Source organism: Rattus norvegicus, chromosome 8 (assembly GCF_021556685.1).
Source record: "Rattus norvegicus strain SHRSP/BbbUtx chromosome 8, alternate assembly SHRSP_T2T, whole genome shotgun sequence".
NCBI classification, from domain to species: domain Eukaryota; kingdom Metazoa; phylum Chordata; class Mammalia; order Rodentia; family Muridae; genus Rattus; species Rattus norvegicus.
In genome coordinates this window covers 59,766,485-59,792,925 of record NC_141541.1, presented here as the reverse complement: position 1 = coordinate 59,792,925, position 26,441 = coordinate 59,766,485, and the positions used below count along the sequence as shown (strand labels likewise).

At 41.3% G+C, this 26,441-nt stretch overlaps 1 non-coding gene across 1 annotated transcript; it reads left to right on the top strand.

Annotated features, from left to right (window-relative positions):
• Positions 1–13,502: 13,502 nt before the first annotated feature.
• On the top strand, positions 13,503–13,638 carry LOC120094544 (U4 spliceosomal RNA). The gene has a single exon (XR_015628272.1). It is a non-coding gene; the product is annotated as a U4 spliceosomal RNA (small nuclear RNA).
• The last annotated feature ends 12,803 nt before the right edge of the window (positions 13,639–26,441 follow it).

Sequence of the window (26,441 nt, the reverse complement as noted above, 5' to 3'; positions counted from 1 at the left end):
GGCATGGCAACAGGAGTGGAGTTAGCCCCACTCCTGCCAGTCTCTGGATGAGATGCCCATCTCAGATTTTGAGATTCCCTGGTTTTGGACATGCTCCACCTCACCAGCTCCAGGCCAGTTTTCTCAGGTGCCGCGGTCTGCATGCCCCACACTAATCTATAGAAATGGGAAATGTTCAGGGCATGGGAGTTAGTGCAAATTAAAGTAGCACTCCCGACTTCAAGGAACTGACAGTCTACTGAGATAGACTTAAATTAAATTAACAATAGCGGCCTAATTGTAGGTTTCTCAAAGGTGGCAAAAATAAATGGGCAAAGGGGGACACTGGTGCAGTGCCAGTTGCCATGCTCCTTCAGGCAGAAAGGAGAGGGCTGCTGAACTAATTCTGCCCTCTTATTTACGGCACTCACCTTAGGCAGCCAGTGCTTCTGAGTGATGGATGCCCAGGCAAACTGCCAACTGCTTTAGCCTCCCGTTAATAAGTGCTTCTGATTTGGTTACCATGGTTACAGGAAACTCCAATTCTGGCTTCCCTCCTTAAACCAAGGTCCAGTATTTTATTTGTGGGGAATGCTGAAGTCAGACCCAACCAACCTTCCAAACTTGCTCCGTGCAAGCAAGGCTCTGTCCTCCTATGCCTTAGAGTCTTCAAGGGTAGCAGGCTGAGCAAGGGGGAACCCGTTCTAAAAATTGATGGTGTACTTTAAAAAAAAATTAAGCAAAATGTTACCTCTCAGTATTAGAACAGGATCTTTCCACCTCATGGGGGCTGGGGACCTGCTTCGGGAGGAGCCATTGTCCTCCAGTTGTGAGAAGCATCACAGTTCCTCAGAGAGAAATTGTTTTCTTTTCATTTTTCCTTCAAAGCAATCAGAACTTAGAGCCGCAGACGAGGGGGATCCTAAATACTGTGCTTGGTCTCAACTTGATCATTTCTTGTGGCAGAATCACCAGCAGTCCACAAAATTCCTTCTCATTTTAGCAGCATGACCTTTACAATGACTGTATTCAGAAAACTGCCTGGGGAATCCTCAGCCCATTCTGCTGCTTGGATTTTCTGCTGCCTCCACTCTATCAAGCTCTGCCTTTACAAAGGGTACCCGGTGAGGTTCTGGGAGTTTTCAAGCAAGTGGTTCGCAGATCCATAACCGCCTCCCTAGAGAGGTGCGTGGTTGTACAGGCTGTGGTTGTACATGTGGGCTGTTGGCAACTTGAATGCACACCTCGTTTTCCAAAACTTGCTCAGGCTGTTGAATTTTTGCCAATTCATCTGCAGATATACGTGGAGGAACAGAGGTGAGGAATTTACTCCAAATGATTGGGCCCAGAATCATGGTTCTGTGATCAAACACACAATAGTCTTTCTCATTATACGACCTACCAAAGCATTGCGACTCAACAATGTTTATGCGGGTGTCTTCATTTGAATCTTTCTGAATTGAATGACTTTGAGTATTTAAAATAGGAGCCCCTATTCAGTTCCACTAAAGCCCAGGCAGCAGGCAGCTCTGGCACTCCCCCAGAGCAAACAACAACTGGGTATTTCAATATTCATTCGGAGGATTGCCTATTCCCTTGGGCAACCGAGCACATGCTCTTCTGGAAATCAAACAGCAATAGAATCCAGTTAGAGCTGGTGTAAGTTAAGACATTTCAGGAAATATGGGCTCTCCTCCACCCCCTGCAAGCATAAATCTGACCACACCACTGTCTATACCCTCTCCACCAAGGACAAAGAACTTGCCATATGCACCAGTGGATCTGCCTGAAGGAAAAAAACAGGGGGTGGGGGAGGGGTGGACGTTAACTGTTTTCCTTCTGGACGGGATGTAAATATGGCTGTGCTCCAAACCAGGAGGGGCACCTAATGAAGAGAGGACAGGTTAACAGCTCTTATTTGGCTGCATGCAGCCTGCTTTTTGGTTGGCACGAGATTAATTTAGTGCTTGTGTGGGTGGCCATGTGCAAATTTGCAGAGTAACTTGCCTTAACTGTTTATTTACTCGTCCTTTGGAATTTGGCGGGCAGCCTGACAGCCAGTCCCTGGCTAACTTATGAAAGTGGAGAATAAGACAAGTTTATTTTAGACAACCTGCTGCCTCTCTTTGCTCTTTCTTTCTTCATCTGTAGTGTGCCCTACCCCAATGCCCCAAGCTCTTTTGCCCCCACTCCTCAGATATGCTCAAGAAAGATTTTAAATAAATCATTTGTTCCAAGTTTCAGGACACTGTCCTGGTGGAGTGATAATATCTTTTTTTTTATTCAGCCATATTAGGCAATGAGGCATTCCACATGAATTTCTAAATAAATGAAAACCCTAACTCCAAGTGCCAATTAAACCTTGATTGGCTTCAAGGGAGAAGCATTTAGACATTGTCCTATGTATCACTCTTCTCATACACAGAGGTGACGACATAGTAACTGACCAACACTGTGAGGTTCTACACACTACAAAATGTTTCCCTACGCACATTCTCGTTGGCCTTTATGACTTTAGAAGGAAGCCATTCGGTTTCTCTTTGTGGGCTTGGAGTCATGGTTTCAAGCATGTTGTGATGCTGTAGTCTGGGACTTAGAATTGCCAGTCATTATGTCTACAGAACTCCTGTGAGTTCGTGACCTGCAACTATAATACAAACTAGACCACATTGGGTTGGATGGTAGTGCAGCTGGTCGAGTGCTGGCCATAAAAGTAGGAGGACTTTGGATGGTCAGCACTGACACAAATGCCAGGCAGGGGAGTAGCCCACCTGAGGGGAGAGATGGGAAGTCACTGGAACAAGCTGGCTAACTAGACTAGAAATAGTCGAGATCTCTGGGTTTGAGAAACCCTGCCTCTGTGAATAAAGTGTGAAGTGGAAAGCAATCAGGGCAGGCTCTCAACACCAGCCTGGAGCTTACACACACCCATATCTCCCCCACAGGTCTACGTACGACATGTACGTACACATAGACACAGACACATAGAAAAGCAAACTATACAAACTTATAATTAAACACACAATTATTAGAAGTAGAGGTCATGCATTACTAAAGCTTTGAATCATTTTATTTTCTAATGAACAATGTTCTTTTTTAAAAAAGAGACTTAGTGGGGTTGGGGATTTAGCTCAGTGGTAGAGCACTTGCCTAGCAAGCTCAAGGCCCTGGGTTCAGTCCCCAGCTCCGCGGGGTGGGGGGGGAGGGAGGAGAAACTTAGTTATTATATGTAAGTACACTGTAGCTGTCTTCACACACACCAGAAGAGGGCATCATATCCTATTACAGATGGTTGTGAGCCACCATGTGGTTGCTGGGATTTGAACTCAGGACTCTGGAATAGCAATCAGTGCTCTTAACAACTGACCATCTCTCCAGCCCTGAATACTATTCTTAAGGTTCTTTTTCCCCACCTATTGCCTGTATGGTAGAAATATTTTATAGTGAGAACCTCCTTGCATGCTTGTGTTAGTAACTGAGGTAATTCCTAATATCAATCACCTCTCCTCCTTCGACACAATTCTCTAGTATCCACGATGTTTGTTTCATTGCCTTTCTGTTTATCTGACCATTTTTCTTCCTTCTAATAACTTCACTCGTGTCACGGTCCTTGCTCTAATTTCATTTCTGTTGCTGTGATAAAAGCAAAACAAAAACCTGACCAAAAAGCAAATTGATGGGGGAAGAGAGTTTATTTCCATTTACAATTACATGTTACAGTCTATCACAGTGGGGAACTCAAGAGGGGAGCAACAGACATCTGGTCACTTCAGATCTGCACTCAAGAGCAAAGTGGAATAATTTGTTCACTTGTCCTCAGCTCAATCTCTCCACTCTTACATGGTTCAGGAATCCTGCTAGAGGATGGTGCTACCCACAGTGCACTGTGTCTTCCCACATCAATGAACTGCAACAAGCAAATTTCTCACAGGCATATCCACAGGCTGACTGAATGTAGATATGTCCTCGCCTCTTCCCATGCAATTCTAGATTGTGTGAAAACGACCAAGTTAACTATCACAGTTGTCTTAGGTTACTTTATTTTTGGTGATTTTACCCATGTCAGATGTGCCACCTTCTGTGTGCATACAAACATCTTTCATGGGTGCTGGGAAGGTGGCTTACTGGGTAAGATCACTTGATTTGAGAGCATGTGGACCTTCCTTCAACTGTGCAATGCCAATGTCAAACATGGGCATGCATGCCTGCCATTTCAGCACTGCAGGAGCATGAACAAGGGGGATCTGGGGGCTTTCTGGCTGCCAGCCTTGCTCCAGGTCCAATGTAAGACCCTGTATCAAGATTATAGCAGAGCATGATAAAATAAGACACCTGATGTCTTTCTCTGCACTCTACAAGAGTACACACACACACACACACACACACACACACACACACAAATACACAAATTCACACACAGACACATACACACAGACATACAGACACACACAAACAGACACGTGGGGGAGAGGGAGAAGAGGAGGGGGAGAGGGGGAGAGGAGAGGGAGGATGAGAGAGAGAGAGAGAGAGAGAGAGAGAGAGAGAGAGAGAGAGAGAGAGAGAGAGAAGGAGAGAAGGAGAGTAGGGTCATAGGTATAAAGGGAATTGAGACAATCAAAGCATGACTTCACCATTACTGTGGGGCCATAAGCTAAGGAAGCTGGGAAAGCAGGGAAACAGATCCTGCACTAGATTTCGAAAGGTATGGGGATTTGCTGACATCATGGTGTTAAAACACAAATTGACTTTGAACTTCTGCTCTACTGAAATGAAGATAACAAAACTGTGTTAGGTTTAGTATTTACCTTTGTGCTATTTTAACAGTAGCAGCAGAAACTTAAAAGCAAATTCCACACTTGCTAGGCCTATATGGTGAGGCCCTTTCTCGGAAATAAAAAATTTCAAGTGTCTTTTTTTTACATATCCTCTCACTTGAACATCATAAAAACATTGTGAAATATGAATTTATTGTTATTGTTGTTGTAATCATTTATAGTGGAAGAATGTGAAACTTGGTGACCTTAAGAAATTGGTCGAATCCTGTCCCAGTGGCTACAAAGTAATTCTCCGCTTGGCCTCTCTCAGCACTTTTTGTTTCACTCGAGTTTCCTTCCCCCAGAGTGCAGACAGATGCCCTTGCTCTTGCAAGTCCCTGTTTCCTGCCTGCACTTAAAGTCAGTAATTGCACTGCAGACATGGGAACGCAGTGTGTGTTGGTCATCTGAGCTATCCGAGGTGCACTGCTAGGAACTTTGCTGATGAGTTCTCTGGGATGGAAACTCATTCATCTTCATGTTCTTTTTCTCCACACATTTTCACAGGCCTTGATTCTTGAGTTTCTTATCCCTAGCTGTGCTATCTTGCTCAAGGTTTTCAATGTGAACTACATCCTCAGGGCTCACACATTCTGTCACTAGCTCTGAACTCTCTCTGGGACTCCATAGTCACATAGTGCCCAGCAGGTATGTCCACTGGCACCTGAAAGTCGGCCCAGATGCAACTGAATCTTTAGCTTCCTTTTCCCACGAACTTTCTTCTGGAACGTTATGAATAACACCAGTGTTCACCTAATTGCTCAGACTAAAACTCCTGGATTATTTCTGACTTCTGTCTGCTATACTTCGGTATCAGAAAATTCTAGCAGTTTTACCTTCAAAACCTACCTGCTACCTACTACTTCTAGGCACCTCTATCACTACCCTCCGACCTTCCTGGTCATCCTCTTGTCTACTCTGTTCTAATTCTTCCTGGACTTCCATCTGGCCACAGCTACATCCAGTTCTTTTTCTAGGCAATGGTCAGGGTGATAGTTTGCAAAGAGAAATCTCTGGTCTAACTCCACTGCAGAATAAAATCATTTCCTGCCTGACCTGTCTTTCTTGATATCCTTCAACCCCAGAGCTAGCCTAGCTTTCCCCTTAGATACTTGGATAGGCCAAACATGCTCCAAACTCAAGGGTTCACATTTCCTTTCCCCTCTGCTGGGTTGCCCCTCCTTGTGGTCTGCCTCTCCCTTTCTCTCCAGCATGTGCTTTAATATCACCTCTTTAGAGAGACCTCCGACCATTCAAATTAGAACGAGACTACTGTTTCACTGCTCGCTCTCTGCCTCTTAAGCAACCTTATTTTTTCTCTGCAGCACATACTGATGCCTGCTGTTCTCCATATTTACCGGGGTAGGTTTGGTTTTGACTAGCTCCTTCAGAAAAACACGGGCTGTAGCTTTTGTTTAATTAGATGGATAGTAAATACTTAGTAAAGATTTTCTGAATGAATAAATTCCTTATAGCAATATCCAGTTTCCACTCTGACAATTCAAATGCCACCCAGGACTATACAATAATACTATTTGAACATTGATTAAATGTATTATTTGATAATTAATTCATGTATAAAATGAACTCTGATCACACACACACACACACACACACACACACACCACAAACATACATCTCACTCTCAATTTCTTCCCATCTTCCCTACAAGTCCTCTTTCTGCCATTTTTGTGTCCTACTGAATAACTGAATTGATATATGATTGTTGAATTATGTCAATTGATTGTTAATTTGAGATGCAAATATTCTTATTTTACAGAGAGATTATATACACAGCTGGGCAGAGACTTGATTCCTGATCTCTACAACATCAGAGTCCTAGTTACTTCCACTTCCCCCTAGAGTGTCCACTTCCCTCTGCTCTGTCTGGGGTCCTAGAATAGCTCAGACAACAATGAAACGGTCTCATTTACATGTGTCTTCATACAGGAGATCTCAGGTGGCTTGGATTTGGCAAATTTCAAGTACCAAGTCCTGTCAAAGGCACAGACAACAGAAGTCCTGCCCTGGCCCCAAACAACTATCCTAGCAACATACAGTGAGGGGATGCTAGTCAGTCCACAAACACCTAGGAGACAATCCCTGGAGGAGGACCCACCCTGCTCTTACTCAACATGGCACCAGAAGTCTTAACTGGGGAGATGAGACCAGAGAGAGCTGCAGCAGGCATACAACTGGGAAGAGAGGCAGCAAAGTCATCCCTGTAAGCTGATGACTTATTATATAGGGACAAAACTGAAGAGTCTGACAAAAGACTGTATGGCTGATGAACAAATTCAATAGGCTTGCAGAATACAAAGCCAGGCCTGAAATGTAAGTATCATTTTAAAATAAACTAATAATGAGATTTCTGAAAAAGGAAAAGAAAACAACACCATTCACTATAATTACAAATTTCCCAGGGATGAGACAAGCCAATGTTTTCAAGGTCTTCTATATTGAAAAGCAGGAAACGACGATGCATGTGCTTGAAGAATACAGCCCACTCCACTCTACACACAATAGAAGCCCTCCCACACTCACAGACTCAAAGACTTACTATTGATAAAGTGTCCACACTACCGAAGTTGTCTATGGGTTAAGTGCAATTCCCATCACAATACCACTGACCTTCTCTCCTCTTCTGTGCTCATTTCTAGTACTGGAACTGTGGAACTTTAGCCTTTGAGAGAGTTCTACCTCAGTCTATGTGTGCTTTGGCAAAGGTCCATGATCCCAATGTTGACTTTACGTGTAAGCATTATACTGTAAAATGTTAATAAAATGTTAAAGCTTCTCAAAAATCCATTAATCACCTCATTTATTGAGGAAGCTTGAATTAGCGACAATAGAAATCCCCTCCGTGGGCAACTACTGTGGATAACACATTCTGGGCTCGCTTTCATCAAATGATTAGCACAGGGTTGCCAGGTAGGGGATTCAGGGGACAGCGATAATATACAAACATTAAGTAGCTAGTTTCTAAATTCTTTTTATGGTTGTTTTACAGATGAGGTGTCATTATGGAGCCCACCAAAGTCACGTTCCTCCTGCCTCAGTGTAAAAACTGGAGTTGCTAACATGTGCCACCATACCCAGCTTGGATCCATGTTTTCATGAGCGTAGTTAGTAAGCATGGAGCTGCTGTATCTACACAATCTCATTAGAATACATCTTTACATTCGAGAAAAGGTATGTTAAAGTTGATGACATGTTCTGTCATACTTTTATGTCTCTCAAATAAACCCCACCTTTAGAATATAAATAAATGGGTTGTTTTCTAGACATATTGATTTTAGATCTTCTGGTATCTCAGGTTTTAGAATCTGGCATTAGCATCTGTGTCTTTCAGGATTATGAACCTAATCGCTTCACTGTTTTTACTTACAGATGGTTTGGTTTTCCTTAGATGTTCACCTTCTCCCATCTCAGTTTTCTCTATCTGTTCAGAATGCTTATGAAGATTAATTAATGCTGGGTGTGTATATGTGTATGTGTATATGTATGTGTATGTGCACATGTATGTGCACATGTATGTGTATGTGCATATTTATGTGTATATGCATATGTATGTGTATGTGCACATGTATGTGTATGTGCATTTGTATGTGTATATGCATATGTATGTGTATGTGTATATGTATGTGTATGTGTGTGTATATTCTTAATCAGGATTACTATTACTGTAATAAAGCACCTTGCCCTAAACAACTTGGTGAGGAAGAGTTTATTTGGCTTGCACTTCTACATTACTATTTATCATCGAGGGAAGTCAGGATAGAAACTGAAGCAGAGTAGAATCCTAGAGGCAGGAGCTGATACAGAGGTCATGGAAGGGTGATGCTTAGTGGTTTGCTCCTCATGACTTGTTTAGCCTGCTTTCTTATAGAACCCAGGACTACTAGCCTAGAGATGGCATCACCCACCATGGGCTGGGCCCTCCTCCATCAATCACTAATTAAGAAAATGCCCTATAGGCTTGTTTGCAGCCTGGTATTAAGGAGACATTTTCTTAATTGAGGGCTCTTCCTTTCTGATGACTAGTTTATGTGAAGTTGACATAAAAATAGTCAACATGTTTACATGTATTGCTAGTCTATTTTTCACTATTTGTAAGATCACGTGGTCCTATCTAAGTGTGAAGGTCCATGAGTCAGTTAGATCAACAGTGAAAATGGAGTTTTGATTTTATGCAAATGCTACCTTGCTCTTCTAGATAGTAAGAACCTAACTCTGTAAAGAAGAAAAGAAAAACAAAAGTATGTTTTCACAGGAAGATGACCCCAAATCAAGGGTTCAGGTGCAAGTATTTTACTTAAGAAATGATTCCATGAATCAACAACAGGAGAGAGGGGGCAGATATGCAAGCAAAGAAAGCTGTGATTATAGCCTAATCTTGTAGGAAGGTTCTACAATACTATGCAATGCTAGCCTTAGAGCTACCTAATGTGTAGTCACCAGAGCTGAGAACATTTGAGCACTCATTCCCACTGTTCTAATGCTTCTAGAGGCAAGGCATTCATTGTTGGTACTCCATCTCTCTCTCTCTCTCTCTCTCTCTCTCTCTCTCTCTCTCTCTCTCTCTGTGTGTGTGTGTGTGTGTGTGTGTGTGTGTGTGTGTGTGTGTGTGTGTTGGGGAGGTTATGTAAGAATGCTGACTTAGCCATCATGCAGCCTTCCAGAAAAACTCTTAGATACAGAACCTCTTAGATAGAGAACCAAAGAGTTAAGAATTTTCTTCGAGCAATGAAGAACTCAGGATTCAGATAGTATAGCTATTTTCTGATCTGTATGTTATTTCAGATTGGCTTGTATCTTATGTTCATGATGCTAAGCATTGGACTCCTGTGCCTGAAAGATGATCCTTCAATGTTTGATGAACATGCTGCTAGTTTATGCAGAGCAAGTAGTTAATGGGTGAGAAATCACAGTTTACGTCTAGGATTTAGTCAAATCTGAGTCTCCTAATGAATTTAAGTTATTTATGCACAAGTATAATTATATTGCGCCACATGGAATAGATGGGAAATCGGACTCAAGGACATGAGGTTAAAAGGCACAAAATAAAGAGTTAATGGCTTTGATCTGGAATATATAATTTACAGAAAACTTGCAGTAATGAGCAAAGATTCCAGGATTAACAATGCCTGGAAATCAGAAGCAAAATTCTTTCATATTTAGTCAAAAGCATTTATAAAGGGGGCCTTTAAGACTGGTTATATGTGGCTTAATTGTTCTTGACCTGTTTTTATAGAACTCTTGCCACCTTCCAGACTTTTCATGGAAACTTGATGGGAAAGAAACCACCCTGTGAACTTTTTCTTTTCTTATTGTAGCAAGAAAATAAATAAAGATGAAACTGTGTATGTATCTGAAGTCCAGATAAGAGTTCCTCTGTGGCTCTCACTAATATAGAAAAATCTATTTAAATTTTTTCACTTCCCCTTTCCTTTCAAAGCTGGTCCAGTTAGCCTTGGCTTCCAACCCTCTTTCGACAGTTATAAAACAAAATGGAATGTTTGCACCGAAAGGACAAGTCTGAGCAGTGACTCAGAGGAAACAAGCATTTATAAAACATGCTTTCCTGAAGTCTCAGAACAAACACGGCCATGGCTTCGATCCAGATTGGACAGGGCAACACGCTCACTGGGGTGGCCCCGTGGCACACTGGTGTTACAGGGGCCTTACAGAGGCAAGACCTGGGCTGCAAGTGGCCTTGAGACAAGAGCATTCCATGGTGATCTTTCATGTCTAAGAGTCAAAGCAACAGTGGCTGGATTGAAATCAGACAAGGAAAGGGGGCTTTGTTGGAATGGAACATTCTCCAGGCTGAAACTTCTGAAATAGCAAATACCTTCACTTCTGTCTTCGTCATACCATGTCTTTGCCCTAGGATCAAGGTTGCCCATATCTCTCTAGACTACAATGTATTAAAAGGATGTTTGGTTTTAGCTCTGGAGTCACTGGGATTTAGTTTTGAATCCTGATTTGCTAACTTTGTATTTTCACTTGACTAGTGTTTAGGAAGGACTGAGTTTTGTGGTAGGCATGGCTCTTACTAAGTGGCCAGGATAAGCGTGAGGTTGTGTGCTTCTGAGCTTGACAGACAGGGTCTCTCTTCCCCTGTGGTTATTTTCTAAATGAAAGGAGAAAAAAGAATCCCCAAAGAACAACCAAGAGATGAACTGAGAGGGATGGCAACATTGTTACGGGAACAAATTAGGGCACTGTGCGGAATGGCCAGAGAAAGCTTTCACAGATGGCAAGGGGGTGTCCTCTATGAAATTCCATTTGAAATCTCAATGATAGGAAAGTCATCGATGTAAGACCAGACCTGGCATAGGCTTGTTCATGAGCAAGAACAAAGCCCATGCTGTGAGTGAACAAAAACATTGAGGGGGAAATTGGGAAGTATAGAGGATAAAGATGGCAGCCATCCTTGAGACACTGCCCATAGAGAAGCCAGTCTATTTCTACCCTTGAAACTAAGTGTTGTGATCATGAAAACATGTAACAATCCCGAGTCCAGGCTTATAGGTTCCTGCCAGCTTCTGTCTTGGTTTCTCTGTGGTTAAAACCAAATGTCTTTGTAACATAATGTAGTCTAGGGAGATAAGGGCCGCCATGTTGCTAGGACAAAGCATGCTGTGAAGAAGACAGAAGGGAAGGTATTTGCCATTAAGGGAGTTTTTGTTTTTTTCTGCGTCACAGCTCCTGCATCTAAGGCTCGGGGAGCCTCACGGAAGAGAGGGTAGAAAGGTTGTAAGAGCCGGAATCCCAGAAGGTCTGCTATGAAATCATCACTCCTACAAATGGCTACGTAAACAAAAATAGAACAATGGCAGGATCCAAAGGTGTACTAATGTGGAAAGGGTGAGGGGGTGGGAAATGTCACCTGGACAAGAACTGATATTTGCAGAGACTGCTGGGGGAGGGAGAAATAGCCTCTCGCAGAAATGAGCCTCCTTATTGGTTTTCTATTATTGGTCAGTGCTGACACTGTCTACACACAGATAACAAAAACGGACTGGGCAGGTTTACTTATGCATGTACACATGTACAAACACATATGAACGTAACAATAATAATCAAAGAGAAGGAAGTCAACAATCTGAGAGGAGGTACATGGGAAGGTTAGAGGGAGGCTATGTGAGAGGGGCCGAAAGAAAGAAAGGGAAGGGATAAAGGGATGTAATTATATTTTAAGTAAAAATGTAACAATCTTTCAAAAGCGACATTCACGATTTATGTCCTATAAGCACTACTTGCAATCACTGTAATTGCTACAGCGCCACTGTTATTATTTAAAACCAGACTATTTGATATGAGAACGTCACTTGAGACATAGTTGATCAAAATCAAATTTGTGTCACTTGAGTTGAAACAGGATGCTGTTTGGGGTTTTAATTTCCTTCTGAGAGATTCCAGGGCCGTGCACATGTGGATATGTGCGCGGCCTCTGAGCTTCGTCTGCAGGTCTCTGTGCTTTGAGCCACAGTGCTCTAAAGCATAGAGATAGGTGCTATGTTAGTTAATCCTTACATGGCAGAGCCAAATGCTAGTTGAATGGCTTTCTTTGCTCATCCCTAAATCTCTGAGATGGCTTTTGACATGACCTTCGCTATTTCCAAGCATGATTTCCAATAGTAAACACCAGTTACTGTTACAGTAATAGTCTACTTAAAGGACAACCGGAAGTGGAGGGTGCAGCACATGGACAGAGCATTTGCCTGGCATGTACAGGGCTCTGAATGGGAGCTTTGACACCATAAAGTACAAAATATACTTAAAGTAAAAATTATAAGTAATATCTAAGCTTCACATTCCTTAATTTTTATTCTAGTCATTTAGAATTCTCACTCATCCATTCTCATAAGGATGTGTATATGAAGCCTTGAAGGCATATGTAACTTTTTTTTTAAACATATCTCCAGTAGTGGCAATGAATAGTTATCAAGGGGAGGACATTGCATGAATTAGTGGTCACTGCTAGTGTTCTTCTGTTGGAGAAGTGAAAACCAGCCTTGGAAAAGGATAACAACAGCCCCTTAACTTGAACTAGCACAGAGCTTGCAAAGAGGTCATTCAAGTAAAAAAGGGAAGATCAGGGTTGAACCGAATGAAGATAATTGCAACTTTATCACAAACCAATGTTCACTAGAAAGGAAACACAGGCAATACAGGGTCTTCAAACCTTATCCATATGGTGGGCTTTCTTAGATTATGTATATAGACACCTTCCATATTTGTGAGTTATCAATGCACAGACATAAACCAATGCAAATTGGTACGCGGATCAGGATTTATATTTGTACAACAATATACTTTATTCCTTGTCAATATTCCCTAAACAATACAGTATAACAATTATTTTCACAGCATCTACATTGTATTAGAAATGATAAATGGCTTAGAGGTGGTTTTAGGAATACATGAAGAACACACACAGGAGGAATTTGGAGTTTAAGACCAAATTTAAGATACATATTCATGAAAACCAGGATCTGGGAATGTAGCTTAATAGCAGAGGACTTGCCCAGCATGGCCAAGGTCAAGAGTTCAATCCTAAACACTGTTAAAATAGCGGGATTATATGAGAAGACATGCATACTCTGTATGCAAAACTACAATATCTTATGTGAGGGAGACCTTTAGAAAATACAGAGGGGTGAGGTCACTACCATTATTACTAGTTATTATTATTATCAGAGCTTTGCGCAGTGGCAGTATCGTAGCCAATGAGGTTTATTCAAGGTGCCATTACTGCTAATTGAAAACTATTATTATCAGAAGAAAACAGGTTAGATAACCTACTTAAATTAACATGCCTTGTCCTGCAAACAGCTGCTCAGAGATGATTCTGCCTACTAGAGAGCATTTCAAGCTAACATTGGAAACTTAAACCTATAGGAATGTCGAACGTACAAAGAACAATCATTTAGTAATCAACGTCATTGTCCTTGTAAATGCTCTGGACTAGGAACTAATGGAGTTCTGGGCAGATGCTCTTTTGACCAATGTGGGATCAGAAGAAGGTTGTAAAACAAAGCACGAGTGTTCCTTACAGAACTGTCATTGTGGTTATTTGAACTTCTTGATTAAATCTTTTCCATCCCTGATTAGAATATGATGTTCACATGACAAACAGGAGCAGGAATCCTAAAAGGACACCACCCCATTGACCAATGGACAACAAGAAGCGAATAAATGAAGGAGTTAGCAAAGTGGGCTTCTTTTTCTTTGAATTATTCACTGAACTATTTGGAGCTTAAGTTACTGGCAAAATTTGATTATCTGCTTTGCCCAGGCACTGAACAGTACTTTAAAAAAAACAATTATAAAATCAATTTGGAGCCTTTAATGACTATTCTTCCTAGAACTCAATGTGTGATTTAAATCTTCTTTTCAGCACTAACCACCATGAGGACAATTCCACGTGTCTGTCAAAGCAAGAAGACAAACATCTCTCAAATGCAAAGCAGACAAATTGCCTGCAGCTACACACCGTAAAGGAGACAGAATGATCTTAGTTTGTACGTCTACATACATAAGAACACTTTTTAAACCCCAGGACAGACAACTTCCCTAGAGTGATACTAAATAATTGCTTGACATCTCTTTGTTCACAAAAAAATGCTAACACACACACATTCATGCATGGCCTTTATATTCTTTTATACAAAGTCAAACCATAAAATAAATGTTAGTGTTTATAATATAAATGGCTCTTCACGGCCACAGATCCTCTGCAAAAATTATATCCTGAGCTTTAAATCAGAGGTAATAAAAATAATGTTATACAAACATAGCCATTGGCCGTGCATTTTCCCTTTCTTTCCTCAGAGGCAGAGGGTGAAAGAGGACTCGATGTGACTGTATTTGATAATTTACATAGGATATCTTGGGATATTTTTCTACAAATGATCTTATGTTGGGGAAGAATCTTCCTAATGTAAACCATACATTCTGGTTTTACTAGTGGAGTTCTGCCTTTTTTTTTCTTTTCTTTTTTTCGGAGCTGGGGACCGAACCCAGGGCCTTGCACTTGCTAGGCAAGCGCTCTACCACTGAGCTAAATCCACAACCCCCAGAGTTCTGCCTTTTAATTGACCTGCATGAAGGAAAGAATTGACATCTCTGATAATTTTGAAATACAGTCATCTGGGAAAAATTTAAAACGACCAGAAAGGTGTTGCCATAGAATTCAATACATGCAAAATCAGCATTGGGCTTGTTTCTATGTACGTATGATTTTAAGTTAAAAGATTCTTCATGAAAACGAGATAGTCTCTAAAACCTCAACTAAAACTGTATTCATCAGCTTTTTTGTTTATTTTGTTGTGCTTTTGGTAATCAGATCACAAACCACAGGTCAGCTTTGGAAAACAAATCTCAGTCTCTCTCTCTCTCTCTCTCTCCCTCTCCCTCCCTCCCTCCCTCCCCCTCCCTGTCCCTCTGCTCCTCCCTCTAGCTCTTCCTTTTTCTTTCTCTGTGTGTGTCTGTGGTTTTCTTCCCAAATCAAATTACTACTTTGCAAAATACAAAACATGGGATATAAGGGAAATGATAACTTGCAGACAAATATCTGGTTCCTATATAATAAGTACAGTTCATTAATTTAGAGCATTTTTCTATATAAATTTTTTGTAATCTAGAACACACACATAGACACACATAGACACACAGACACAGATACACACACACACACACACACACACACACACACACACACAGCTTCTTTTACAGTATTGACTAATGTCCTAGACTCTCACTAGAGATCCAGTGCAGGCTTAGCCACTCAGTGCAGGCTTAGCGTCCTTGAGACATGATCATGGCAAGTGTCCATCTCATGGTACTCAGAGTGAATAGACTTAAAGGAGACTACTGGTATACCCACATGTCTACACAAGCAAATGTCAAAGATCCCTGTGATGGTGATGATGCAGGGAAGTGTGGTTTTGTTCCTTAAAACCACCTTCGCCGTTTCTCCTCTCTTGGATGTCACTTTAGAAATCCTACCCTTCCTTAAGAATTAACCCATGCCCACCACCTTCTGTAAGAAGTACATCCTTAAAGTAGAATTGGCCACTCCCAGCCCTGCAATCTTGCTTTTTGTTCTATGTGCTGGGAGTTAATCACATATGGTTCAATTCAAGTTCATATTGCACATAAAAGGGGGAAAATGTCCTCAGTCCCTGCAGGGCCACACTAGACCTTTTGTGTCTTGGGAAACATCATCACAGCCGCAAGAATACCGGCATCTATTCACTGTATCAGCACTCAAGGTGCTTATTAAATGGATGATTGCACATAGAGAGCTTGAAATGGAATCATGGGATTGAGCAAAAGCTTCAAGGATATTTATATTATTTATAAATACAGCCTACCAAGATATTTATAACACATTACATTTCTTAATTCTGTAAGGCAGGTAGTACCATCATGAGCATGTGTGTTGGTTAGCAAAGGACCAAAGACCCCAGATAGCAAGTAAATCACACACCTGATATATTGTAGCATATGGATGTAGATTATGGTGTTCCATGATATTTCATTCTGAGATCATCCATGCAACACTCACCCATCTTCATTAGCATGAACATTTGGATTATTTACAGTGGTTTTCTACTAAAACCATAAAAACTAAAATAGCTATGATTGATCAAATCTTATACTTTCTAGGTCTATGGGAGTAAGAAATTTCATCTTTCTGGCCACACTGAGTTAAAAATATTTTTTTATTTTCCATGACAAGTGGGCATATAATATGTATAAAATGCATATAAGTATGCATTTTAATAGATTTTTGACTGTACTGTATACTCTAAACTCACTTATTAATGTCTGTTTTCTTAGTGGATAGATTAGAACATATGATGCTAAGGGCTCAGAAAATACTTGTTGAACAAATGAATGAATGCATGAATGAAAAGAGCTTCATTGCTTGATTTTTTTTCTTCTTTCATTAATTAATGTATTCACTTTACATCCCGATCACAGCCCTCTCTTCTCTTCTTGGTCCTCCCTAACCTTCCCCTTCTCCAATGAGAAGGGGGAGGCCCCACTGGGTATCAACTCACCCTGGCACAGTAAGTCACACTTCAGGTCTAGGCACATCCTTTCCCACTGAGGCCAGACAAGTCGTCCCAGTTAGGTGAATAAGATCCACAGGTAGGCAGCAGTCAGAGACAGCCCTTACTCCAGTTGCTGGGGAACCTACATGAAAACCAAGCTGCATGTCTGCTATACATATGTACATATGCTATGACAGGGGCTAGGTCCAGCCTATATATGCTCTTTGGTTGATGGTTCAGTCTCTGGGAACCCCTAAGGGTCCAGGTTAGTTGACTCTTGGTCTTTCTGTAGAATTCCTATCCCCTCTGTGTCCCTTAATCCTTCCTTCAACTTTTCCACAAGATTCAGTGAGCTCCATCTACGATTTGGCTATGACTCTCTGTATCTGCTTCCATCAACTGCTGGGTGGAGCCTCTCGGAGAACAGTTATGGTAGGCTCCAGTCACTAATAGTGTCAGAGATTGGTTCTTACCCATGGTCTCAATTTGGAGCAGTCATTGGCTGGCCATTCTCTCAGTCTCTCTTCTATCTTTATACCTGCACATCTTGAAGGCAGGACACATTTTGGGTCTAAGGCTTTGTGGGTGGGTTGCTGTCCATATTCCTTCACTGGAAGTCTTGCCTGGATACTGGAAGTGGCCACTTCAGGCTCCATATGCCCCATTGCTATTAGTCTCAGTTACAGTCACCTCATAGACTCCCTGGAGCCTGCCCCATCCAGGTCTCTGGCATATCCTAGAGAAGCCCCACCCCTCAAATTTCCATTCACTTTTTCAGCCTCTTTCTCTGGCTATCCTGATACCTGACCCATCACTCATTCTACTCCTCATCTCTTCTCTCATCTAGTTCCCTCCATCCATCCACCTTCAATGACTAATTTTATTTCCCCTTCTGAATGAGATTTAAGCATCCCCTCTTGGGTTTTTGGAGTAGCCTGGAGTGTTTTGGTACGGGAGACAACTTCCTGAACAGAACACTCCTTGCTTCATCACTAAGATCAACAATAAATGGGGCCTCATGATACTGAAGAGCTTCTGTAAGGCAAAGGACACTATCAGTAGAACAAAATGCAGTCTATACATTGGGAAAAGATCTTCACCAACTCTATATCTGACAGGCTAATAACCAAATAAGTAAAGAACTCAAGAAGTTAGGCACGAACAACCCAAACAACCCAATTAAAAAGTGGGGTACAGAATAAAACAGAGAATTCTTAACAGAGGAATTTCCAATGGCCAAGAAGCACTTAAAGAAATGTTCAATGTCCTCAGTCATCAGGGAAATGCAAATCAAAAAGACTCTGAGATTTTGATTACACCCATCAGAATAGTTAAATTCAAAAACTCAAGGGACAGCACAGGCTTGAGGATGTGGAGCCAGGGCAACCCTCCTCCATTGCTGGTGGGAGTAACAACCACTCTAGAATTTAATTTGGTAGTTTCTCAGAAAAATGGAAATAGTTCTACCCCAAGACCTAGCTATACCAATCCTGGGCACAGACCCAAAAGATGCTCTACCATACCCAGGACACTTGTTCAACTGTGTTCATTGCTTGATTGTTAGAATTTCCAATGAGAGAAGGAATCATTGTGGATATTTAAGAGATACTCAATGAACTATCCAGAGACTTGCATTCTCATCTAAGATCTGACAGTTCCAGGGTGTAAAATTCTGTGAAAATCATGCAGTCTTTCTAATTTTGAGAGGCAACATTTATAAATGGAACAACAATAATTTATGAGACTATAATCTATGGATTAGCCTAGTATATTTATACAAAGGTTTCCAAATTACAAATCCATACATATGTCACCTGTCATTATTCCTCATAGTAAAAATCCCATGCACTTGTGGATATTAAAAATGAGCCTGAAGTAAATTAATTGATTTTTTATCAGCAGCCTTTGAGGTCAGGCACAGGGCATAATAATGCAGCAGAGATAAGAGTCAGGGAGAGAGTTCAGGGCTTTGGGCCGGAGCTGGTAGGCTTCATATGGTGGGTGTGTGGCACCAAGCTTTTGCTGCAGAATCCAGCTATTTTTAACTTTAAGTCTAAAGCATATCTTTTTAAGTAGGGCAACCAAGATAGTGCATGCATTACCCTTCCCCACCAGCCTGCTGCCTAGATGAAATATTCATCTTTTGTGTCAAAATAAGAAGTGAAATATATAGAGAGAGTTTGGCACTAAGAAGGGATAGAGTCTTCAGTGGGTGAGTCCTTTAAAAAGTCCTGGATATAAAATAACCATAGCAGAAATATCCATTTATATTGAAGTAAGCTTGTAGAGTCTAGAGAAATGAGACCCTTTTAGCTTGGACTCACATGGACAAGCACAGACTAACTGCTAGAAACCTTTTTGTCAGCCGATTTCCAAAGCAGAGTAATAGAAATGACTCAGGATTTGGAAGTGGCTTTTCCCTGCCTTGCCCAGAGCTAACGGCCTTGACCTCTATTGTGCATTCTGTGAAATGGAAGACTGACAATATTGTCCTCCTGATGTATGAAATTACATTTGGTTATCTGAGTGAAGGTCATGGGTAAATGTTATTGTCTGGTACAGATTTCAGTGTTCTGAGGTCCTAGTTACAAAGTGGCCTCACTAGACTAAGGGGAGACTGACATTAATGCTAACACTAAGTAGTAGTGACTGTCTCTTTCCTGCTGCTCTCTAAGTGTCCCCTGCCTTCCTGCCTTTGTCCTGCCCCCAGAACCCTAGCATGATTGCCCAGCTAACTGCTGAAGGTGTCTTGCGTCAAAGCTGGGGACATTACTTCCCTCACTTCCTCTGAGTTATCTGCCTCTTCTTTTCACGTTCTTCTCAGCTGAGGCTCTACTTCATCTTTCTGAAATACTAGAAAGTCCTAGCACAGTGGGAGCCACAGGACTCTTTATCTTTATGCTCCCCCAGAGCTTCAAGATGGGCTTTGATGTGGACTCTGGGTAAAATGTACATGGCCACAGAAATCCACTGAGAACACTAAGGAAGCAAAAGCCCACATGGCAGTTTTCACTTCTCTCCGAACTGCACTTGGGTGTTATGACAGTTTCACACAGCTTTACATATCCCACAAATCATCTGGAAAAAGCACAAACCTCTCTCGCCCTTTGGCAAGTTCCGTGGGACAGAGCCTGGGCTCACCATTCACAGAAGCCTATGGAGAAGTATCTGTGGCTTTAATTGTCCTACGTCCACAGTGAGAACGTAATACATTATTCAGAAGAAAACAAAAACCAGTGTGTTCTTTAAGAAAAATAGTGCTTAAAAATCTTTAATTGAATATGGAAAATGTGCGTTGATTGGTGCCAGGAAAGAAAGCCAGCTGGGGGAGCTTTTTCACTGACTTTTCCTATAGGGCCCCCTATATGACTCTATGTGGTCTTCTTATTGCATGAGCTTTCTGTTCCTCTCTGCTCTTTTTTTTTTTTTTTCATGTTTTCCAGGTTAAATCTCAGAGGAATGTACCTTGTCTGGTCTAAGTGGCTATGACTACCCTTGTTGAATGAAACACTCTGCATAAAGCTTTCCTGCCTCCTATTAACCTGCCCTTAATTCAGATAGCAGCTAGTGCTTTGTAGAGCCAGCCTGGCTCATCCTGATTCTTTCCAGCAGAAGAGAACGTGACTGGCAGATCCAGGACACAGAGGTCTCAGGACCTCACTGAACAAGAGGGAGAGAGATTGCATTGCATAGAATGTCTCAGTCAGAGTCACCCCCACAAGTCTCACAGTTGCAGCCCTCACCTCCTCTGACCTCTACTCCCAGCAACACGGCTCCTGTAGGCAGGCATATGTAACTCCCAGAGTCATTCCCTGCCTCCCTCTCTAAAATACACATTCAGTTTCTCAAATCTCTAAAAATAACTGAGAAAACCATTCTCATCAGGCCATGGTGGGTAGGAAGAGAAGGCTCTAATAAAAAGATAGGAGCCCAAGGAATTTCCCCTAAGATCGTTGGAACTGGATCCAATACTGAGTGTTATTTCCCACTTCAAGACCCGCATCTCATTCCTGTGCTTACCAGCTATGAGACCCTGAAGAGGCAAAGCCTCTCTGCTTTTCATGTGTGTAATGTTTGTTGACCTCTGCAGTCCTGCGAGGGTTAAATGTGCAATGTGTTCAGCTCTGCTGCAGGCACATCACAAGTGCTTCATGTATTTCAGCCATTTTTATAGCATCTACACAGTTACTTCGCCCATGAATTTCACAGATGTGATTCAATCAACATTTCTTCAGGGCTCACGCTATGTGAGGCTCTTTGCTAAAGCCACATGAGACACCACCAATGACTCAACATTTCCCAAATTAAAGTCATTCATTAATTTTTACATTCTCTTGAATATGGTTTCTATTCTTTATCTTTACCAACATATATACACATATATGTTATGCTGTGTATACATGCATATATATAGACACATATTTACATACATACATATATACATGCATACATTATATATTATTAATCATAAAGGCAGACTCTTAAAGATCAGTGACTTTAGACACTCTAAGTTAGAGAAGATTTTAATAATACATAAATGCAATTATAATGGAAGTTAAACAATGATAAAAGTTTGGAGAAATATACCTAAAGGTCATCATCAAGGCAGGGCATCCTGCTTAAAAGTTACTAGTCTGTGTAATTCATACATGACATTTCTTCTCAAAACAAATGTACCCTTATTTTGCTTGAATGAAAATTCCGTGCCAGCTCATATCCTTCCAAACTCTCTCTGCTGTAAAGAAACTTATCAGTGTGTGTACAGGACAGAGAGGGGGAAGCAAGGAAGTGCTTTTCAGTTCCAACTTTCCAAAGGGATTCTGTCAACAACAGCGATCGTGCTTGAACAGTGTGCTTCCCCAGCCAGTTTAACTTCTCACCTGCCCTTCACGCAGACACTTCATCTTGAGCCATGGTGAAACGTGCTACATGGCGGTGAACGTACACACGTTGTAAACGGGGGTACTTGGTAATGAGCAAGGATCCCCTGTAATGAGCCAGTCCTCGGGGGTGTGTTTAGGAAGAATTTGTTGACTGACTGCACTACACTGTATGTGTTCACTGTACAAAGAAGTGTGTAGAAGACAGGCAGTCCCAAGGTCATTTTATAGAGCACAGCATTTTCAAATACTATTTACTGGAAACTCACTTTCTATCGTAGTCCATTGGCAATTAAGTATGTGAACAGAAAGGGAGTAGACTCAGATAAGAGGGGAGGTGGGAAGGAACTTGGAAGAGTTGAGAGAGGGGAAAAAGTAATCATGATATATTATGTTAAAAAATCTATTTTAAATAAAAGGAAGAATGTTCGTAGAACCTTTGTTTTATGCCTGGGAAAGCAGGACACACAACATATGCAACAAAAGGTTGTATATATATTGTTTATTATATATATATATATATAAAATAAAATATAATAAATACATTTTATCAACAAATAAATATATTTACACTAAATATAAATTAAAATAATAATAAATTAAAATTATAATAAAATAAATTAAATAAAATATGAGAATACATATTTTAAAGTATGAAATATATTATATATAACTTAATTTATAATTATTGGTGTCTCTCATGTTTCCTTTGTACATTTGTTTAGAACATTATAAATATAATCTTGAAATTCGGAGATATTTAATATTAACCTTTTAATAGTTATGTAACTCAAAGGCAATTCCACTTTGCTGACTGAGGTCTTCTGGTTTACACAACACACACCTTTTTAGATTATTTGTGAGGCCAGCATTGACCACACAAAAACCAGATGCTAAACACACAGTGTGACTGTGCTCCTTTACTGTGTATCTAGTAAACAGAGACAGAGATTCACTTCTGGCATTAATTTAATGCACATCTTCCAGAGACAGAATCCTGTACTGTTTCCTCATGGATGAGCTTTACCCAAATGTCATCAATTTTGACAATCTATAGTGTTGCCCTCTAATCTCACAGGTAATAAAATACTTTGCTGTTTATTAATAAATACATCCTTAAAGAAAATCTTGCAGAAAAATATCTTGGAAGTAAATCCTTACCAGCTACCGTGCATTCTGATCATTTGCCCGTAGCTATGCTAATCGTGTTTTTAAAAACAAGAATGCTATTTTGGCTCATGATACTGACTTTCTTCTCTATCAATGTATCACGGCTTTTGGTTTTAAAAAATGTGTTGTTTTTGGTGTCAGAAAGAAACAGACTGACTTGCCTGAGTCACATACATAGGAAATAGCAGAACAAGGACAAAAATCCAGGCAGCCTGATGCCAGAGCCTATGCCATTAGCATAGAGCACTCACACATGAATGCATGGACCAGAACCTGCCTGGGAATAGTTCTACTGCATCCAATCCAAAATCCATGCAATGAATAGTCAACCTCCCCCTGTCCCCACCCGGTGCCAGCTGGGTGCGAATCCCTGCGTAAGGTGCTGTGAGCAGGCAAACAGGACCATTCCTGCATAGCAGAGAAGGATCCACGGCGCCATCATGATGCGGGGGGGGGGGGGGTGAGGTGAAGTGGTGATTACCACAGGAATTGGGGCTTGCTAAGGGGAAGGAGTGCCTGGTGTTGGCAGCTATTAGGTGGGGGGGGGGGGAAGAACAAAGGGACAAGTCAAAAACACTGCTGATATATTAAACAGAGAGGGATGCAGAGAACCAGTGTGGCCTGGGGTGAACACAAGTTTGTAGGCAGACCCTGCAGGATGGAGCTGGGAGTGTGGTTGGCCAAGCTGAGCTGCTGCCCCATATCTCCCAAGTTAGGTCATATACACAGTGCTATTTACGGGCGTGAGCAGCAGTGAGCGTGTTTGTTCTCCATTAATTCATCAACAAGAGTTTAGTAAACATTTATTTTGTGTCATGGCTCTTGGGCAGGCTCTGAGATCTTGTCTCATCCCCGGAGTACATGTTTATGTGGTTTTGGAGAGTAAGATCTTTTAATTTAACAGTCTTTTATAAATTTTTATCTTCTTTTTCCCTCCATCATGGATTTACTTAATACTATCATGTTAAGTATCTCATACTTAACATTAATGGTGTCCGAGGCAAGGGTATAAATGAAGTCTAGTTTCTTATGCCTGCCCCAGTTTGAAAGTTAAAGACTGGAACAACCAAATATTAAGTTAAATATGTCCTATCTCCCTTTTTGAAACCTGTCCAATAATAACTTGGGAGGCGGGGATTGAGATTTTAGCGCACATCTGAGGGGAAGCTGTGGGACACGGCAGCTTGGAGGGACCATCAGCCTCCCCTGTGTCTCCTGGTGCTTCATGTCCCCAGGAAAACATCTTCAGAGCAGGTCAAGTGACACATTCATGTGGAAGCATGTTTGCCTGTCCACACCTCACTAGGAACTACTCTGTGGCTATCTTGAAGGTATAACCTAGCTGCTGAGAGAAGGGTGAACACAAGTGAGCTGCTTTGGCCCTAGAAATAGGATTGAGGTAATCTATGAAGGAATTCCAGCTCCCAAGTATCTGAGGCACAGTCTAGAAGTGGAGTACACAGGTAGACATAGCTGTGCTTCCAGTAGATTGGAGTGGATGGAGGAGGCTCGAGTGTCAAGTGGCAGGGAACACTTCTTCTTCAACAGTAATACCGACCAACCTGCGAATTCTGCTGTGTGCCTTGGAATTCTCAGGGGGGATAATGAGATTGTGGATGATGTCCCTAAAAGTTGGACGGTCCCTGATCTACCTTTCAATATCTGTCTTAGCTCAGAGTATTCAAATATTTACTTTTGTAGATCTTGAAGAGAAGAAAAGGAAGCAGAAATGTATTGAAAACTCTGGCCTTATGAAACAGGCATTAAAAAAAAGATATATTTTTTTAAACAATGTAACCCAAACCAAAGCAGACAGGGCTCGCTCTCCTGGAAGCTCTGCAGGCTGCTGTCCTGTCAAATAAACCTAGTGACATTTCTAATGCACAATATTGCAGTTTTAGGTATTTTTTCATTCCTTCTCATTGGTACTTTTCTTTATTTGTATTTTCTTTTAAGACTGAAAGCTGCTTATATCAGATCTCTGTTTGAGGTGGTTCTAAGTCTAAAAACAGATAAATTTTAGGGTATTTTTATTAATACTCCTAATGAGGACTTTGCCAACACAGAAGCATGTACCATCCTTGTTATACCAGTCATTTCTAAGAGAAGAAGACCTGGTTATTCCAATTACCCACAGTTTAGAGGTCAAGACATATAAGGATATCATTTATAAGAAAGCAAAATGCTATTATAGAGAGATGTGAGTACACTGTCGCTGTCTTCAGACACACCAGAAGAGGGCATCGGATCCCATCACAGATGCTTGTGAGCCACCATGTGGATGCTGGGAATTGAACTCAGGCCCTCTGGAAGAGCTTTCAGTGCTCTTAACCACTGAGCCATCCCTCCAGCAGAGGCGACCGAGGAGCTGATGCTGCATCAGACATCAGAGGGGGTTTTACTGAGAGATGGGTGGGTTTTTCAGCTGGGGTTTACAGATTGGTAGGAGTTTGCCAGGAAAAGAAGATTCCTTTGTTTCCAGTATTAGATTTTGCTATTTGAACTCATGATAAGTATGGATTTTATGTTAATTTTAATGCTTAGACTTTCTGTGTTTTATACACAATGTATCACACGTGGGACATAGGTGTTCCTATTAATATTCAGTGTCACCGTCTTTAAAATGAGGGAAAACCCATTCCCTACAGTTTAGAGCTGTTTTGAAAATTCAAAGAAGCAACATGTCCAAGTGTTTTGCACATGTCTGTGTTTTAGAGGGAACTGTGTGGTTCAGCACAAGTGGCTGAACCGGTGTTATCCTTGGATTTTAGAAGGTCCAGAGAAAGTAGTGTTGGTGACGAGTCCAGGCAAGCATCCTGGGCTTGGCTCACTTTCTGCTTTGCTTTGCGTATCATGCTGTGTGTCAGGAATGGATGTTGTATCTCCAGTCTCATGCCTTGTTCAGGAAGAATGATAAGGTGGGGTTTTTATCAGGAAAGCAAAAATTAATTGCAAAATCTCTATTAGATCTCTGTTTATGTTTCATGTGCCAGTGCTTCCCATGTGGCCTCCAAAAACTGTAGGGGAACTTGAGAGGGTAAATATTTTGGTTAGGTGTTTGGGCATCCTAAGCAGGACAAGCAACCAGTAATTTACAGCCTGACACACAATACTTGGCAGTTGATATTGCTATGGAAATAAACTCAAAGGTTTATATTAAGTTGAATTTAATCATCTCCATGGTACTCTTCTGATCCAAGCTACCATTAACTCACCTCTTACCACAAAGCAACCTTCCTCACTTGTCTCCCTCTCTATAATCTATTTCCCAACAGAAGTCAAAGTGGACTTTTAAAAATGTGAAAAAAATGCAAGATGACATAAACATGAAAGCTAAAACTATAACATTAGTATAAAAGTGCACTAGTGGAGGGGCCCGGGAGATGGTTTAGTTGGTAAAGTGCTTACCTCATGACTGAGGAGCTGCTCTCCAGCACCCATGTGAATGAACCAGGCTTGGTGGTGTGCTCTACAATCCTAGTACTGGGGAGCTGGAAAGAGGAGGAACGGGGGGCTTGGTGAGC